Source organism: Triticum aestivum, chromosome 2B (genome assembly GCF_018294505.1).
Source record: "Triticum aestivum cultivar Chinese Spring chromosome 2B, IWGSC CS RefSeq v2.1, whole genome shotgun sequence".
NCBI classification, from domain to species: Eukaryota; Viridiplantae; Streptophyta; class Magnoliopsida; order Poales; family Poaceae; genus Triticum; species Triticum aestivum.
In genome coordinates, this window is record NC_057798.1 from 30,045,584 (window position 1) to 30,060,161 (window position 14,578).

The following is a 14,578-nucleotide window of genomic DNA, read 5'->3' on the forward strand; positions in this document are numbered from 1 at the left end:
CGGCCCCGATGCATTGGGTATGACTCCTAGGTCGGTGATGAACTCCTTCACCCAAATAGCTTCATGCGCTGCCTCCGAGGCTGCCATGTACTCCGCTTCACATGTAGATCCCGCCACGATGCTCTGCTTGCAGCTGCACCAGCTTACTACTCCACCATTCAACATATACACGTATCCGGTTCGTGACTTAGAGTCATCCAGATCTGTGTCGAAGCTAGCATCGACGTAACCCTTTATGACGAGCTCTTCGTCACCTCCATAAATGAGAAACATGTCCTTTGTCCTTTTCAGGTACTTCAGGATATTCTTGACCGCTGTCCAGTGTTCCTTGCCGGGATTACTTTGGTACCTTCCTACCAAACTCACGGCAAGGTTTACATCAGGTCTGGTACACAACATGGCATACATAATAGATCCTATGGCTGAGGCATAGGGGATGACACTCATCTCTTCTTTATCTTTTGCCGTGGTCGGGCATTGAGCCGAGCTCAATCTCACACCTTGCAGTATAGGCAAGAACCCTTTCTTGGACTGATCCATTTTGAACTTCTTCAAAATCTTATCAAGGTATGTGCTTTGTGAAAGACCTATGAGGCGTCTCGATCTATCCCTATAGATCTTGATGCCTAATATATAAGCAGCTTCTCCAAGGTCCTTCATTGAAAAACACTTATTCAAGTAGGCCTTAATGCTGTCCAAGAATTCTATATCATTTCCCATCAAAAGTATGTCATCTACATATAATATGAGAAATGCTACAGAGCTCCCACTCACTTTCTTGTAAACGCAGGCTTCTCCATAAGTCTGCGTAAACCCAAACGCTTTGATCATCTCATCAAAGCGAATGTTCCAACTCCGAGATGCTTGCACCAGCCCATAAATGGATCGCTGGAGCTTGCATACTTTGTTAGCATTCTTAGGATCGACAAAACCCTCCGGCTGCATCATATACAGTTCTTCCTTAAGATGCCCGTTAAGGAATGCCGTTTTGACGTCCATCTGCCATATCTCATAATCATAGTATGCGGCAATTGCTAACATGATTTAGATGGACTTAAGCTTTGCTACGGGAGAGAAAGTCTCATCGTAGTCAATCCCTTGAACTTGCCGATAACTCTTAGCGACAAGTCGAGTTTTATAGATGGTGACATTACCATCCGCGTCCGTCTTCTTCTTAAAGATCCATTTGTTTTCAATCGCTCGCCGATCATCGGGCAAGTCAGTCAAAGTCCATACTTTGTTTTCATACATGGATTCTATCTCGGATTTCATGGCTTCTAGCCATTTGTTGGAATCTGGGCCCGCCATCGCTTCTTCATAGTTCGAAGGTTCACCATTGTCTAACAACATGATTTCCAGGACAGGGTTGCCATACCACTCTGGTGTGGAACGTGTCCTTGTGGACCTACGAAGTTCAGTAGCAACTTGATCGGAAGTACCTTGATCATCATCATCATTAATTTCCTCTCCATTCGATGTAGGCACCACAGGAACGTTTTCTCGAGCTGCACTACTTTCCGGTTCAAGAGGTAGTACTTCATCGAGTTCTACTTTCCTCCCACTTACTCCTTTCGAGAGAAACTCTTTTTCCAGAAAGGATCCGTTCTTGACAACAAAGATCTTGCCTTTGGATCTTAAGTAGAAGGTATACCCAATGGTTTTCTTAGGGTATCCTATGAAGACGCATTTTTCCGACTTGGGTTCGAGCTTTTCAGGTTGAAGTTTCTTGACATAAGCATCGCATCCCCAAACTTTTAGAAACGACAGCTTAGGTTTCTTCCCAAACCATAATTCATACAGTGTCGTCTCAACGGATTTAGACGGTGCCCTATTTAAAGTGAATGTAGCTGTCTCTAGAGCGTATCCCCAAAATGATAGCGGTAAATCGGTAAGAGACATCATAGATCGCACCATATCCAATAGAGTGCGATTACGACGTTCGGACACACCGTTACGCTGAGGTGTTCCAGGCGGCGTGAGTTGTGAAACGATTCCACATTTTCTTAAGTGTGTACCAAATTCGTGACTTAAATATTCTCCTCCACGATCCGATCGTAACAACTTTATCTTTCGGTCACGTTGACTCTCTACTTCATTCTGAAATTCCTTGAACTTTTCAAAGGTCTCAGACTTGTGTTTCATCAAGTAGACATACCAATATCTACTCAAGTCATCAGTGAGAGTGAGAACATAACGATATCCTCCGCGAGCCTCAACGCTCATTGGACCGCACACATCCGTATGTATGATTTCCAATAAGTTGGTTGCTCGCTCCATTGTTCCGGAGAACGGAGTCTTAGTCATTTTACCCATGAGGCATGGTTCACACGTGTCAAATGATTCATAATCGAGAGACTCTAAAAGTCCATCAGTATGGAGCTTCTTCATGCGCTTGACACCTATGTGACCAAGGCGGCAGTGCCACAAGTATGTGGGACTATCATTATCAACTTTACATCTTTTGGTATTCACACTATGAATATGTGTAACATTACGCTCAAGATTCATTAAGAATAAACCATTGACCATCGGGGCATGACCATAAAACATATCTCTCATATAAATAGAACAACCATTATTCTCAGATTTAAATGAGTAGCCATCTCGTATCAAACGAGATCCAGATACAATGTTCATGCTCAAACTTGGTACTAAATAACAATTATTGAGGTTTAAAACTAATCCCGTGGGTAAATGTAGAGGTAGCGTGCCGACGGCGATCACATCGACCTTGGAACCATTCCCGACGCGCATCGTCACCTCGTCCTTCGCCAGTCTCTGCTTATTCCGCAGCTCCTGCTGTGAGTTACAAATGTGAGCAACGCCACCGGTATCGAATACCCAGGAGTTACTACGAGTACTGGTAAGGTACACATCAATTACATGTATATAAAATATACCTTTAGTGTTGCCGGCCTTCTTGTCCGCTAAGTATTTGGGGCAGTTCCGCTTCCAGTGACCCTTCCCCTTGCAATAAAAGCACTCAGTCTCAGGCTTGGGTCCATTCTTTGACTTTTTTCCGGCAACTGGCTTACCGGGCACGGCAACATCTTTGCCGTCCTTCTTGAAGTTCTTCTTACCCTTGCCCTTCTTGAACTTAGTGGTCTTACTGACCATCAACACTTGATGTTCTTTCTTGATTTCAACCTCTGCTGGCTTCAGCATTGAGAATACTTCAGGAATGGTCTTCACCATCCCCTGCATATTGTAGTTCAGCACAAAGCTCTTGTAGCTTGGTGGGAGCGACTGAAGGATTCTGTCAATGACCGCCTCGTCCGGGAGGTTGATCTCCAACAGGGACAGGCAGTTGTGCAACCCAGACATTTTGAGTATGTGCTCACTGACAGAACTGTTTTCCTCCATCTTACAACTATAGAACTTGTCGGAGACTTCATATCTCTCGACCCGGTCATGAGCTTGGAAAACCATTTTCAGCTCCTCGAACATCTCATATGCTCCGTGCTTCTCAAAACGCTTTTGGAGCCCCGGTTCTAAGCTGTAAAGCATGCCGCACTGAACGAGGGAGTAATCATCAGCATGTGATTGCCAAGTGTTCATAACGTCTTGGTTCTCTGGGATGAGTGCTTCACCTAGCGGTGCATCTAGGACATAATCTTTCTTGGCTGCTATGAGGATGATCCTCAGGTTCCGGATCCAGTCCGAATAGTTGCTGCCATCATCTTTCAGCTTGGTTTTCTCTAGGAACGGTTGAAGTTCATGTTGACATGAGCGTTGGCCATTTGATCTACAAGACATATTTTGCAAAAGTTTTAGACTAAGTTCATGATAATTAAGTTCATCTAATCAAATTATTTAATGAACTCCCACTCAGATTAGACATCCCTCTAGTCATCTAAGTGTTACACGATCCGAGTCGACTAGGCCGTGTCCGATCATCACGTGAGACGGACTAGTCATCATCGGTGAACATCTCCATGTTGATCGTATCTTCCATACGACTCATGTTCGACCTTTCGGTCTCTTGTGTTCCGAGGCCATGTCTGTACATGCTAGGCTCGTCAAGTTAACCCTAAGTGTTTCTGCGTGTGTAAATCTGTCTTACACCCGTTGTATGTGAACGTAAGGATCTATCACACCCGATCATCACGTGGTGCTTCGAAACGACGAACTTTAGCAACGGTGCACAGTTAGGGGGAACACTTTCTTGAAATTTTTATAAGGGATCATCTTATTTACTACCGTCGTTCTAAGTAAACAAGATGCATAAAACATAATAAACATCACATGCAATTATATAGTAGTGACATGATATGGCCAATATCATATAGCTCCTTCGATCTCCATCTTCGGGGCTCCATGATCATCTTCGTCACCGGCATGACACCATGATCTCCATCATCATGATCTCCATCATTGTGTCTTCATGCAGTTGTCACGCCAACGACTACTTCTACTTCTATGGCTAACGCGTTTAGCAATAAATTAAAGTAATTTACATGGTGTTCTTCAATGACACGCAGGTCATACAAAAATAAAGACAACTCCTATGGCTCCTGCCGGTTGTCATACTCATCGACATGCAAGTCGTGATTCCAATTACAAGAACATGATCTCATACATCACAATATGTCATTCATCATTCATCACAACTTCTGGCCATATCACATCACATGACAATTGCTGCAAAAACAAGTTAGACGTCCTCTAATTGTTGTTGCATCTTTTACGTGGCTGCAATTGGGTTCTAGCAAGAACATTTTCTTACCTACGAATAATCACAACGTGATTTTGTCAACTTCTATTTACCCTTCATAAGGACCCTTTTCATCGAATCCGCTCCAACTAAAGTGGGAGAGACAGACACCCGCCAGCCACCTTATGCAACTAGTGCATGTCAGTCGGTGGAACCGGTCTCACGTAAGTGTACGTGTAAGGTTGGTCCGGGCCGCTTCATCCCACAATACCGCTGAAGCAAGATAAGACTAGTAGCGGCAAGCAAGTTGACAAGATCTACGCCCACAACAAAATTGTGTTCTACTCGTGCAATAGAGAACTACGCATAGACCTAGCTCATGATGCCACTGTTGGGGAACGTTGCAGAAAATTAAAAAATTTCCTACAGTTTCACCAAGATCCATCTATGAGTTCATCTAAGCAACGAGTCATGGGAGAGTGATTGCATCTACATACCACTTTGTAGATCACGTGGAAGCGTTCAAAAGAACGGGGTTGAAGTAGTCGTTCTCGTCGTGATCCTATCACCGGAGATCCTAGCGCCGAACGGACGGCACCTCCACGTTCAACACACGTACGGTCAGCGTGACGTCTCCTCCGTCTTGATCCAGCAAGGGGGAAGGAGAGGTTGATGATGAAAGCTCCAGCAGCAGCACAACGGCGTGGTGATGGTGGAACAGCAGCACTCCGGCAGGGCTTCACCAAGCACGTGACGGAGGAGGAAGAGGTGTAGCAGGGGGAGGGAGGCGCCAGAACTTCAGGGTACGGCTGCCCCCTCCCCCTCCCTTTATATAGGCCCTCAAGGGGGGCGCCGGCCCTGGGAGATCCAATCTCCCAAGGGGGCGGCGGCCAAGGGGGGTGGAGTACCCCCCAAGCCAAGTGGGGCGCCCCCCCACCCTAGGGTTTCAACCCTAGGCGCAGGGGGTGGGCCAAGGGGGCGCACCAGCCCACTATGGGCTGGTTCCCCTCCCCACTTTGGCCCTTGGGGACCTCCGGGATGGGTGGCCCCACCCGGTGGACCCCCGGGACCCTTCTGGTGGTCCCGGTATAATACCGGGTGACCCCGAAACTTTCCCGATGGCCGAAACATCACTTCCTATATAGTTTTCTTTACCTCCGGACCATTCCGGAACTCCTCGTGACGTCTGCATACTCATATTCATACAACCCTAGCGTCACCGAACCTTAAGTGTGTAGACCCTACGGGTTCGGGAGACATGCAGACATGACCGAGACGGCTCTCCGGTCAATAACCAACAGCGGGATATGGATACCCATGTTGGTTCCCACATACTCCTCGGTGATCTCATCGGATGAACCACGATGTCGAGGGTTCATGCAACCCCGTATACTATTCCCTTTGTCAGACGGTATGTTACTTGCCCGAGACTCGATCGTCGGTATCCCAATACCTCGTTCAGTCTCGTTACCGGCAAGTCACTTTACTCGTGCTGTAATGCATGATCCCATGACCAGACACTTGGTCACTTTGAGCTCATTATGATGATGCATTACCGAGTGGGCCAAGAGATACCTCTCCGTTATACGGAGTGACAAATCCCAGTCTCGATCCGTGTCAACCCAACAGACACTTTCGGAGATACCTGTAGTGCACCTTTATAGTCACCCAGTTACGTTGTGACGTTTGGTACACCCAAAGCACTCCTACGGTATCCGGGAGTTACACGATCTCATGCTCGAAGGAAGAGATACTTGACATTGGAAAAGCTCTAGCAAAACGAACTACACGATCTTGTGCTGTGCTTAGGATTGGGTCTTGTCCATCACGTCATTCTCCTAATGACGAGATCCCGTTGTCAATGACATCTAATGTCCATAGTCAGGAAACCATGACTATCTGTTGACCAATGAGTAGTCAACTAGAGGCTTACTAGGGACGTATTGTGGTCTATGTATTCACACGTGTATTACGATTTCCGGATAATACAATTGTAGCATGAATAAAAGACAATTATCATGAACAAGGAAATATAATAATAATCCTTTTATTATTGCCTCTAGGGCATATTTCCAACATTTGATTCGTTAATTTCCGATATGGTTGAGGAGGTTCTCATGTGAAAACACTTTTACCAAACTTGGACCTCCCTTCCACTTCCGCATTAACCCCCTCGTCCAGTTTCATCAGCCCTGGCCCCAAGACTCCATCAACCTCGCCGCCTGAAACCCCTCCTCCGTCGTTGCACTCGCCGTCGTTGGAGGCTGAGCCCTCAGTTCCGGTGGCCAACTTTCATTTGGATCCTCTGTTGTATGTCCCAGCTGGCCACCACATCATCGATGGTGGACAAGATCGCCTCCCAAGAACTTTTGTGATGCCGCATACCCCAATTGTGCGCCGCCATGAGGAGTTCATGCTTGCTGAGTTAATTCCTATCCCCCAGCCTGATGAGATTGGCGCTGATAGAGAGGAAGTGGTTCAGTGGTTCCAAGCGCATGGAGTGTTCGTCAGATCGGCTCAGCCTTGGATTCACTTAGTGGGTCTTTTTGAGCTTCGCGGTGCTGCTGTTAGATTCTCTTTGCTGCAGCTCCCGCCGCAGCCTCTGGGTAATGACTGCTTTGTGCGTTTTATGAAGCATGATGAGGGTGAATCTTTCCATGGCGTGCAGGGTTTTCGTCAGGGGCTCCTCATGTTTTTTGGCATTCTGTTGGATCTTCGTAATACTGAATGCATCAGAGCTGCTGTCAACACTTTTGGTAAATTCCACCATTGGGTCAGCGAGGATCCTTACTTGGTTAGATATCTGGTTTTCGCTTCTTTCCCTGAGGATATTCTGGTGCCACGTGATGTGGTGTTCATGGATTTTGCACCTTATGGAGGTGCTAGGGTTTCTTGGACTGCACCTCTGTACATCTTGGGTGCAAAGTTTGCTGAGCAGATGCCTTAGGACGAAGACTGGATGCCCATTAATGGCAATCCGCACCCTGTGCCTGGCGTTCCTTTCCCAGAGCTGCCTCCTTTCAACCTGCTTGCTTTTCCTTCTTTGGGATGGAATGCAGTGCCCCCTCCTCCTCCTGAGCCTGTGATCAATGAGGTGGCCAATGATAACTGGGGAAATTGGAATGACAATGTGGACCCTGAACCTGCACAAGACCAGGAATCAATGGTGGTTGATCTATCTGCCCAGCCCAGCTCTGCTGCTGAAGTCCATGAACCACCTGCTGATGTTGTAATTCTTGATGATGATCTGACAGAATCCCCTGTTCCTCCTCCAAATAATGAGGAGGATGCTCTTAATCACTGGGCCATTGTGGTTTACCAGCCTCCTGCGGCCAGGGAGGAAGTTGTTTTGCCTGTTCTGCCTTATGGGCCTCCTCTGCCTCCTGACATGGCATGGAGAAGATCTTTTGAAAGTTTGCTACAAGCTCCTGTTGTTTTCTCTGTTCCCAGGCATGTTCTGTTGTAGCCTCTGTCCCCTGTTATCCTGTCAAAGAGAAGCTGGGATCTTGTGTTTTCTGATTTGGACCTGCCACGGCTTACTTGGAAGGACCAGGAGGCGTCCAGGCCAGTTGCCAGGGCTCTCTTTGTTGATGCTGATCCTGTGCAGGTGACCCCTCCTGTGGCTGTGGTGGCTAAAGCTAGAAGGCCACGGAAAACTTTGGCGCCAACCCTAGTTGTCAACACTTCAGTTAGGCGTTGCACCAGGAGTTCAATCCAGCGCGATGGTTTCAAGCCCACCTTTCATGAGCTCACTATTCAGCCCAAGAGGAAGAAGCCCAGAGCAAAGCCTTTCACGGCCCAGACGACTGATGAGCCCGCTTCTGAAGGTATCCCTCTGGCGAAGCCTATTGCTCGACTTCAGGAGATTGGAAGAGAGCTGGAAATTGATGCCTCTCTCATTTCTGTGGATGCACTTATGGTGGACCCACCAGCTTCTGCCCCAATTACCCCTGATGTTTAGTATGCCCTTGGTCTGTTGGGTGTGGCAGACCCTTAACCATGCTTGTTTTATGTTTTTAGTCATTCAGTTGTGTCATGAACTCTTTTATATCCTTGTGCTGGGTCAGACTATGCTATCCTATTTTGGACATGTGGCATTGTGTGTCATGTGGTTTTATGATTACCAGTTTGTGCCTTAATGAGTAATCTTTGTAGAAACTGGATTGTGTTGTGCTGGAATGTAAGAGGTTTGAATTCCGAAGCTAGGCAGAGAGCTGTCAGGTAGAAAATTGAGGAAAGCCAATGCTCTATAGCCTATTTACAAGAAACTAAGTGCTCTTCCTTTGACTCCAGGTCAATTAAAAGTTTCTGCCCTAAAATATTTGACTCTTTTGCTTGCTCCCCTTCCATGGGAGCTTCTGGTGGTATCCTTGTGGTTTGGAATTCCTCTGTTTTTATAGGCACTTTGATTGAAGTTCAGCAGTTTGCTGTTGTCATTCAGTTTACCTCGAGGCAGAACAATGAAAGATGGACTTTAGTTGTTGTTTATGGCCCTTATCAGGGTGAAGCCAGGGATACTTTTGTTAATTGGTTATATAACCTATGTATCCCTCTTGATGAGCACTGGTTGCTGCTAGGTGATTTTAATTTCCTCAGATCAGTGGATAATAGAAACTTACCTGGTGGTGACATAAATGACATGTTTATCTTCAATGAGATTATTGGGCACTTGGGCCTTCTTGAGCTACCAATTAAAGGTAGATCCTACACTTGGTATAATATGCAAGATATCCCTCTTCTTGAGCAGTTAGATTGGTTCTTCACCTCAGTGGACTGGATTACTTACTATCCCATGACTGAGGTTCTGCCCCTAGCCAGGACTACCTCTAACCATATCCCATGCTTGGTTTCAATCAAGACTTCCATCCCAAAGTCAAACCTTTTTAGGTTTGAAAATTATTGGATGGAGCTAGAGGGCTTTATGGACTGTGTTGAATCTTCTTGGCTAATCCCATCTAGGAAAGTGCATATTACTGCTAGGATTGCAGACAAGCTAAAGCATCTGAGAATGTGCCTTAAGAGATGGAAAATGAATGTCTCCAAGTTAAAATTGTTGATTAGCAAATGCAATCATGTTATCTTCCTTCTTGATGAGTTGGAGGAGTGGAGGCCCCTGTTTAGGCAGGAATTCAACTTCAGAAGAATTGTTAAGGTCCACTTGGAAAAGCTCCTGCACTTGTAGTGCCTGTACTGAAAAAAGAGATGCACTATCAGGTATATTAAGGTTGGGGGAGAGAACACCAAATTTTTTCATGCCATGGCAACTGAGAGACACAGGAGAAATTCCATAGCTGGTCTTAAACTACTTGATGGTTCTGTGGTCTCTGACCATTCTCAAATGGCTGGAGTTATTTGGAACTGCTTCAAGAGCAGAATGGGCACTTCTAGAGGGATTGTCATGGATTTGATTTATCTTCTCTAATCACTCCAGTAGCTGGCCTGGAGGTGCTCACTAAGCCTTTTGAAAAGGAGGAAATGGATAATGTGGTCAAGCATATGCCTGTGGATAAAGCACCTGGACCTGATGGTTTTAATGGCCTGTTCTTCAAGAAGTGCTGGCACATAATCTCCAAAGATTTCTATGATCTGGCTCAGGCTTTCCATGAGGGAACTGCAGTCTTGGAAAATATCAATAGTTCCTTCATTACCCTGGTGCCTAAGAAGCTTTCACCTGAGGAAGTAGGAGACTATAGACCTATCTCTCTCACTAGCATGGGGTTGAAGTTCCTTTCCAAAATGGCTGCCAATAGGTTCCAGAAACTGATCATGCAATGCGTTCATAAAAATCAGTATGGTTTCATTAAGAGCAGAACAATCCAGGATTGTATTGGTTGGACCTTTGAATATTTACACCAGTGCCATCAGTCCAAGAGGCCAATTGTGATCCTTAAGTTGGATTTTGAGAAGGCCTTTGATTCTGTGGAGCATGAAGCCATCTTCCAAATACTCAGGCACAAAGGCTTTAATGAGAAGTGGATCCTTTGGATGAAGCAGCTGCTTGCCACTGGTCCTTCTTCTATTCTTCTTAATGGTGTCCCTGGGAGGAAATTCATTTGTAAAAAAGGAGTCAGGCAGGGTGACCCTGTATCTCCTCTGCTTTTTGTTATTGCTGCTGATCTTTTGCAAACTATGATTAATGATATGTTCAGGAAGGGTATCCTTAGTCTACCTATTCCTTGCCATGATAAGGACTGCCCCGTCATACAATATGCTGATGATACATTGATCATCCTACCCACTGACAGGGAACAACTTCTTGCCCTAAAGGATATGATGAAGGTGTTCTCCCAATCCACAGGTCTTGATGTCAACTACCATAAATCCTTCATTATTCCTATAAATGTTGACCATGCAGTGATGGTGGACCTTGCTGCTGCTTTTGGATGCCAAATTGGCAAGATGCCTTTTACATATCTTGGTTTACCTGTGGGAACTACAAGGCCAAAAATGGTGGACTTTATTCCTCTTGTGGACTGCATGGAGAGGAGAATGACTGCCAGCTCCTCCTTCCTTAATCAAGATGAAAGATTGTAGTTCCTAAACTCTGCTTTGTCCTCCATGCCAATTTTCTTTTTGGGTAGCTTGGCTGTTCTTGCTGGTATCCTTAAGCAACTGGAAAGAATCCAAAGACAATGCATGTGGAGGAAACATAGAGATAAGCCTGCACCATCTCTTGCTGCCCGGGATCTGATTTGCAAACCAAAAAACAAGGGTGGTCTTGGTATTCTAAACTTGGGAGTTCAGAATGTGGCATTGCTTCTCAAGCATGCTAGTAATTTCCTTAACTAGAGAGATATTCCTTGGGTGTCCTTAATCTGGGATTCATATTATTATGTTGGAGTGCCATAGGGAACAAATTTTTGTGGCTCCTTTTGGTGGAGGGATATTTGCAAGGTAATGCAAAATTTTAGGGATTGCTCTTGGGTGCAGATTAATGCTGGAGACACTGCTCTTTTCTGGTCTGACAATTGGAATCTTGGCAATGAAGTTTCTGGCCTGCAGTCTAGATTTCCAAGATTATTCTCTTTTGCCAAGGATCCCTGGATTTCAGTTAAGGAAATCTTCAATACCTTGGACTTGTACCAGCTTTTCCACCTCTCTTTGTCTGCTCAAGCGTTTGCTGAGTTAAATCTAATCAAAGATATGCTGGGCTCCCACAGTAGAGATGCTACTTCCAAGGATCTGTGGTTTTGGCAGGGTTCTTCAAAGGTCTTCAAGCCCAAGTTGTTTTACTGCCATACGTTTGTGTCTGAAGCTTTCAACCCCTTGCTTTGCTGGATTTGGAAATCCTCTTCCACTTTAAAGATCAAGGTATTTGCTTGGATGCTTATCATGGACAGACTGAACACCAAGGATATGGTTGATAGGAGACACTGGCACATGAATGATGGTGTTTATTGTAAGCTCTGCCCACTTCAAACTAGAGAAACCAGAGACCATCTGTTTTTTAACTGCAACTTCAGTGTTAGGGTTTGGAATTATTTGCAGATTGATTGGTCTGCTGACAACTCCATGCCTGACTTGGTTATTCAGGCAAGGAGAAGCTTTGATAAGCCTTTTTTCACTGAAATAGTGTTCATTGCCTGCTGGAATATCTGGATCATCAGGAATGCCAAGGTTTTCAGAGGTGAGAGGGCAAGTTTCAATAAATGGAGATGTGCTTTCAGGCATGACATGACTCTTATGCAGCACAGAATCAAATCTGTTTACAAGGATGACTTGTTGAAATGGATCTCCTTCCTGCCCCCTTAAGTTTAGCTTGCTGTTTAGTTTTTCCTTTCTTCTTGGTTACCTCTTGTAATCATGCTGTTGTAACTGTTACCTTTTATTAATAAATTTTTTGAAATGTTGTGGGGGTTTGCCCCATAGTTCACAGTCAAAAAAAAACTAGCAGAGGGGCATGCAATTTTTTTTGCCGTAGCAACGCACGGGCATGTTTCCTAGTATATTTTAATATAAATTTGATCAAACTTTGCGTAGTTTGACTTCAGACAAGTCTTATGTTTGATTTTGTGACATTCACTCCGCAAAAAATGAGTGAAGCAAGTTGAAAATATAAGAAATAGAAAATGGCCGAACTTTCTAATGATGGCACTTGCTTGGCTGGATCGACGGAACCATTATCAAGACTTGACCCATTAGCTGCTGCCCTACTTCATCCAAAGGCTAGGTGTGGGTGTGACTAAATCCCCTCCTTCCTTACTTAATAGTTATTTTAGTTTCCTTGGGCTCCGAGGTCAAAGAAATTCGACAAGTTCCTCGTCGATCGATACCTTTCCATTTCGGGGCAGATCTCCAGATCCGATACGAGTGTGGATAAGACGGAAATCTTCCTTCTTCCTAGGGACAAGACGGAAATCTTCTACCGATGCCAACTGCGGCCCATTGGTTCTTTGGGCTTCACTATTTCGGCCTCATATCCGCGGCCGAAAAAGAGTTTGAATCTTCCTTTATCTTGCTTTACCAGCTCCATCCCGAGAAGGCCCATGACATTTTTTTAAATTTAATCAAGACACACCTGTTTCTAAGAGCTCCTAGGTGACGCTCCTTGTGGCACTTTGGTCATTTGGTGTCGTTCCACACAGACAAGCCATCGACTGGGCTGGTCCATTGTACCGCAGTGTAGCGACAATACCATACATGGACTATAGCGGTTCGCTACCGTAGCTGTTCAGCTATAGTAGCAGCCTGGTTCAATGCAGCGGTCTGGTTGGTGTAGCAACCTGGTTCACTACAGTTGTGTGGTTACTGTAGTGACCTGGTTCACTGTAATGAACCAGACAACATAGTGAACTGGGGTTTGCTATTTTTTATTTTTGACTAATTTTAGAAATTTTGACACATTTAAAAAAATGCAACTATTTTAATAAATTCTGCACATAATTTGGAAAGGGAACATGTTTCCAAATTTAGATCATTTTTAAAACATGCGAACATGTTTTTTAATTCATTTTACAGAATGCAAACACTTTTTGAATTTATTAACAAAATTTTCAAATGGAAACATTTTTTGCATTTCAAACAAATTTAACAACATGAACATTTTGTAAAATTCTGTAACTTTTTGGAAAAAACACAACCATTTCTAATTTCTGAACATAATTTGAAAACATGATTTTTTTCAATAACATATACTTTTTTGAATTTGTGAAGAAAATATAAAATCAGGTAAATTTTATTAAGTTCTGATCAATTTATAAAAAATTCTAGACCCTCCGATCCATATTATTTGTCATGCAAACATGAACATTTATTGAAATTTGAAATAATATTTCAAATTCCCGAACATCTTTGTGAAAAAATAGAAAACTAAAAAGGATAAAAAGTTAAAATAAAAAAAAGAGAAAGAAAAAAGAAACACTAGTTAAGGAACTTTCTAGAAAGTTCTCAAAACTGATATAATCGGACAAAACTTGCTAATAGAAGCTTCCCAAAAACCGGAACGAATGAGAATAGGTTAAATGCGCTTTGCTGTTGAGACCTCTTGCGTTTGGTCGACTGTTCGTGCTTGGAACATGATTCTCTCATGTTTCTTCCTTGCCTGCCATATAGGGAGGAAGGGAGATCGCACGGGTAGCGGAGCAGGTCGGCCGTGAGCCTAGTCTTAGCCAGCCGGTGGGTGTTCAGAGCGGCTCAGCGAACAAGATGGACGGGACGACGACGATGTTGGAGAGCAGACCCGGCGGATGGACCGTGGCTCTGTGGGTGTGCCTCCCACCGTAGGTTCTCGCGAGGCTCGTCGCAGACGAGGAGTTTTATGAGCGTTGTAAGCATGGCCACAACATGACCAAGCAAGCTGATTCTTACCGTGCATGTCTTTTTTTCCTTTTAAAAAGGTTGTGGACTATATCCGAATATTTTGTGATTTTATGATATTCACTCTGCAAGAAATGGGTGAAGCAAATGGAAAATATTAAAAAATTG